The sequence below is a fragment of the Triticum aestivum genome, chromosome 6A (genome assembly GCF_018294505.1).
Source record: "Triticum aestivum cultivar Chinese Spring chromosome 6A, IWGSC CS RefSeq v2.1, whole genome shotgun sequence".
Classification (NCBI taxonomy): Eukaryota; Viridiplantae; Streptophyta; class Magnoliopsida; order Poales; family Poaceae; genus Triticum; species Triticum aestivum.
This window is the reverse complement of record NC_057809.1, coordinates 174316949-174322530: the sequence shown is the minus strand read 5'-3', so window position 1 is coordinate 174322530 and position 5582 is coordinate 174316949. Positions and strand designations below refer to the sequence as shown.

At 49.3% G+C, this 5582-nt stretch overlaps 1 pseudogene; it reads right to left on the bottom strand.

Moving 5' to 3' along the window:
• LOC123132666 (glycosyltransferase family 92 protein Os08g0121900-like) lies at positions 1-4203 on the bottom strand (annotated as a pseudogene).
• Between the last annotated feature and the right edge of the window lie 1379 nt (positions 4204-5582).

Sequence of the window (5582 nt, the reverse complement as noted above, 5' to 3'; positions counted from 1 at the left end):
ATGAATTATTGGTCCAGCCCACACAAACCAAAAAGAAAATAAAACTAAAAGGCTTCATATAGTGCTTTATTGATTGATCGGGGCTTATCCCGTGTAGCGCATACATTTTTCTGTTACAGCCGTTGTTGCCAAGGAAAGAATAAAGAGGTAAGAAAAGCAACAGTGAAAAGTAAATAAGCTAGAGGTAGACGGTGAGTGAATGCAAGCCGTCCGATCTTCTCCATCGTCAATCCCCAGCCGTTCATTATCTGAACCGGTACAGTTAACTGAAGACTAGAACACCTTGCAAGTTCAGTCTGACAATGCCCCCTTGCGAGCGCGATCTTGCCTTCAAGAAGCTGAAGGTTGACGACACCATCCTTCGACTGTCTTCCTGAAAAAGGCTGAGAATGTATGCTTCATGAAATCCACGGCTTCCCAAGTTGCGTCATCCAGTGGAAAATTCTCCCGTTGTACAAGCCATTGGACAACCGGTAGATTGTTGCGAGGGATCTGTTGGGTCTGAAGTACGATAACAGGTTCAGTTCTGGTACACCGTTCAGGATCACCTAGAGGTAAATCAGCACAGGGAACTACATTGAGTCCAATTTGTTCCTTCAGCTAGCTGATGTGGAACACTGGGTGGATACCCACGTTTGCAGCTGCAGGTGATATGCCACATTGCCCACATGATACAGTACTCGAAATGGTCCGTAAAACTTCCTTTGCAGCTTGATGTGAGAACGAAGGCCGAAAGCATTCAGACGATATGACTGAAGCTTCAAGTAAACCATGTCACCTACTGCAAGAGTCCTTCCAACTCGCTTGCGATCTGCATATTTCTTCATGAGTTGCTGGGCAATTAAGAGATTGTGCTTCAGTGTTGACAGCAGTTGTTGTCTGTGCCTCACTGTCAGTAGTGCCTACCGTTGAGAACTCACTGATTTGTGGCTGTGGATATCCATATAAGGCCTCGAAAGGAGTCTCTTGGAGAGACGAATGAAAAGAACTGTTGTACCAGTATTCAGCCATGGGTAAATGCTGAACCCGTTTCTTCGGATCAGTAGAAACCAGGCAGCAAGGTAATTTTCAATACACTCGTTCACATGTTCAACTTGCAAGGTCAGTTTGACAATGTCGCATTCTCCATTGGAGATGCATTTTGATGTATGAGTTCCATATCAAGAAAGACTTTCCAAAGATGTTTCCAGCTAATTAAAACAAGTCAAAACTGGAACAAAACCATATAAGCCAAAGCTTAACTGCATCATAAACCAAGATTCATTTTTTATAGAAAAGCCAACAAAGTGTAGACCAGCATCTCAATCCAATAGTTTCAGAATAGAAGCCAAACAACCATAAGGATCAGCCAATAGATACTTAAGAAATGTACCTCAATCAACAAACAAGATTTGAAATCATTTGTGTGAAGCTTTCACTGATTAGTAATCCAGCCCACACAGGTCCAAAAATAAAATAAAATAAAGAGGCTTCATGTCGTGCTCCAGCTAAGCATTACAAATTCAACTGATCTAAGCCCAACTGTTAAGCCAAAATCATTCAAGGAAAAGAAGTCATCCAATTTTAGCAAAAGAACCGATATTAAAGCACCGTGTCACGTGCTGAGTATCAAGGCAAAATGAACATAAATCTGTTCTTAACAGTTCAAGATGGAAAAAGAAGGACAGCAAGAGCTTGAATAGCGAAAACAAACTGCTAACTATCGATAGGGAAAATGCTCTCAGGTTATTATTATACTCCCTCTTCTAGTTCTGGAAAAGTTGTTGGTTTAGGCATGGGTTTAATTAACTTTTTCCAAACTTTGACTCACTATATTTCATAATATTTTTGGATTGGATATGTGAAAACAATGTGTAGGTTTATCTCATAAAGTATTTTCAAAACAATATTGTCTTGAAGAGCTTTACAGTAATAATGTATAGTTAAAATAAAGGTTATCTCTCATAAAGTATTTTAAATAAGTACTGTATAATTTTGAAGAGTTTTATAGTTAACGAAAATAAGAAGTAAAAGTTGCATTTTGGGGGCTTTTTCAGAACTAGACTAGAGGGAGTATGTTCATCATTGAGCAACACACACGTACTGTGGTGCTTCCCCATCAACCTAAAGCCTATTTAAAAGGTGTATACCATCCAATTTAAGAGATAATTTCTAATTCTGGAAGACTTAGTGGTTTTGATTTACGTTTTGTTAGTGTAAATAAACAGAAATTACTATGTAAAAGAGGGGGAGGGGTGGTAGATCTTACCCGTGTGTGTTACCTGATCTGACTGGAGCTAATGAGGGTTCCCAAATCCGACACCGAACCATCTTGCAGTCAACAGCTTAAGGATATTGTCTTTAACCTTGCAGTATTTTTGGGCCCAGCCTTCTGGTTCGACGTCATTAACTCCTAAGCCAGGAGCCCGGTCCTTTGAGTCGAGGTTGATCGGATCTTTCCAATCAGCCACGTAAGCGGACACACGCCTCTTGAACTTGACTTTGAACTCCGGCCAAGCTTGGTATTTGTAGTGGTTAACACGTGCGAACGCAGTCCAGATGCTTTTGAAAGCAGGCTTGAGCTTAAAATGATGGACCACATTCATGAAGGATGGTTCCACGGCGTCGAGACGGACCAAGGATTTGTGCCGCTGCGGGCTCTTCAGCCGGCAAGTGTAGCCCTGGCAGACCCCCTCCGGTGGATGTGCTGTTTGGCCCGAGGGGGCAAAATCATAACAAGCAAGGTATATTTGGCCAACGCTATCATCAACAGAAATAGCGGGCTCTAGCAAAGATTTTGATGGCTTCTCTAATCCTGCCCAGCTTGTTGAGAAGATGAATTCATCGACATCTATGACAGCCATCCATTGGCACGAAGCTTGCTGTGTGGCCGCGCAATGAGACAGACCAGCTTCTTGGACCTTGGTCCAAGGCCATGGCACGGTTGTGATGTTGAGCCCGGAGGATATGAGCTGCGCCACTAGGCCTGCCAAGTTGTCCTCGCTGCCATTATCATAGATAAAGAACTGATCCACCCCAATCGCACTATGGTAGAGTGCCCACTCCCTGAGAAACTTGGAGATGTTGCGTCCCATTGTGCAGGCGCAAATTGAACTCTTTTGAGGAGTCACCAAAGAAGATTCAGCTTGCTGTCGACGAAAGGTTGCAACGGAGGGCATGGGATCCTCGCCGGTGACCCCTTGGTGCTTCCTCCTGACTTGACAGGTGTCGGCGGCGAGGGGCAGCCAGTAACTTGCTGTACTGAGGTGATTGCCGGTGTAGTTGCCAGCATGGTATCGGCGCCGTCGCTGTAGCGGTACAGGCACTGAAGGCCTTGGCGGCGGCTGATTCCCTTAGCGAAGACGAGCAAGTCGCCTCCGTCCAGAAGAGCCGAGTCAAACACTATCGGGTCGCTGCTCCAGTTAAGCAATGCGCGGCCCGGAGAAGGAGAAGGGGAATCTGGAGCAGCTGCGGCGGCCGAGGAGGTGGAGGAGTGGAGTAAGAGCGGCGCTTGGAGCTGCTGGAAGCTCTGCGCTGGGTCGGGAAGGCGGCAGACGTATGCGTGAAGTCCGGACGCCGGCAGCCTCCCGAGCGGTCTCGCCGGGGAGGAAGCCCCGCCCTGGAAGGCGCAGATGGCGTCGCCGGTAGGCTCAGCGTCGTCCAGGATCAGGACCTCCTGGTCGGGAAGGAGGACCGCATCCGCGTCCTGCTGCGGCGGCGATTGGCTGGCGCGGAGGCGGAGGGGCAGAAGGCGCCGCGCGAGGCTGTCATCGCTGAGGCGGAAGGGCGAGTATTGGGATTGCGGGGACGGCGACGGAGAAAAGTCGGCAGCGAACGGGAAGGGCGGGGGCGCCGGACTGTCGGCGACGAGCGGGAAGGGGGCGCCGAGGCCGAGGGGCAGCGAGAAGACCGGGCGGCCCGAGTAGGCGTTGTGGCCTCCGCTTCCGGCTAACAGCAGGAGAGCTCCGACTGAGACGCCGCCGACGATGCGGCGCAGCCGGCTGCAGCGGCGGTGTCGCGGCATATTGGATTCGGCGGGAGCAGGGCGGGAGCTCGATTTCGCGGGAGCAGGAGCGTGATTTGGCGGGAGCTCGACGGCGAAAGATTGAGATTTCGCGGGGGCAGGGAGCAGAGCTTCGATTGCTGGCTTGCGACCGAGAAGACGGTCTCGAACTCTCGATCGATCGATCTGGGTTTAGGGTTTTCGACCCGACCCGAACACGGGTTGGTTTTTTTTTCGAGTCAGTCTGGCGTTTAGGGTTTTCGACCCGACCCGAACACGGACTGGTTTTTTTTCCCGAGTCAGGCTGGCGGGCCGCTCGGTCGGTTCCACTTCCCGCGTCGGCAGGCTATTTTTTACGATGCGAAACGTGCTGTCTTCTTTTTTTTTCTCCTTTTTTGGCATGAGTGGTAAGCTAGTATATCAAAAACGTGTTTTTTAACCGATATATCAAAAACGTGTTGCCTTCTTTATTACTACGTAGGACTACCTTCTAACTCCAAGAACCTCATCACGGTGGGCGAGCGGTTAGGGTTAGCCAGGCGAGCGGGTCCCTTTGTGTGCCATCGGCGCTGTCGCTGGTTCCATCTCCCTCCGCCGGCCTCTTCGATGGCGGGACAGAGGTGTAACCTCGGATCTGCGCTTCGGATGGGTTCTCAGTAGCGTTAGAATTGAGGGAGTTCCTGCCGACACTGTTGCAACAGTGTGGCGTCTGAATAAGTTTCCCTAGGCTCCATTCGCGGTCAGACGGGCTCTTGCCTTCATCTAGGAGCCAGCAGGGCAGGGGATCCCCGAATGTCGTCGAGGTCATGGGCTATGGTGTTTGGAGGTTGACCCACACTGGTCAGGTTGGTCCTCAGATGGACTCGAAGAACACCCATCTCTTTCGAAATGATGTCCAATCAGGTGGCCTCACTGTTAGGAAAAAAGACTTCACCCTTTGGTCCTTTATTAGATTCAAATATCCAAGGTCTCCACCACCTTGTCTCGGTGTCAATGCCTCTCCCTGTGCTCAAATTTTCGGGTGTTTGAAAGCAATCTCTTCCACCGGAAAATCACCTCCGGGTAGCTCATGCCCCAGCTGCGAGGATGTGCTACACATGTTCATCCAATGCCCACATGATACTCGTGTTTGGCAAGAGTTGGGCCTTTTGAAGCCCGCCACACGGACCTCATCTGGGACGTCCATCCGCTCTCCTGTTGGCCTCGTCAACGACATTTGGCGGTCTCTTCATTCTATGTAAAATTTGGGATTCGAGGAACACTTGTGTCTTCCTCAACGAAGACCAACTCGTTGGCCTCACTTCACTCTTGGTCCTTAAGACTCAAAGATCCCGCTTGGAAAGGCCGCCGCCTTGTCTCGGCATCAATACCTCTCCTAGCGGTCTAGCGCACCCTTGTGAAGGCTTGTCGTGTTTCGTACCTTTCAGGAATATATCCACCGCACATCCCCCTCCTCTTGATTGTTCAAAAATATGAAAGCGGTTGCAAAGAACGTTGGCAGAAAATGGCAATTTTTACATCGCAAGCCCCCCAAAACAAAATCTCCCCTACCTCGCTCCGACCCTGCGCCACCATAAGTAATGGTAAGGTAAGATCACAC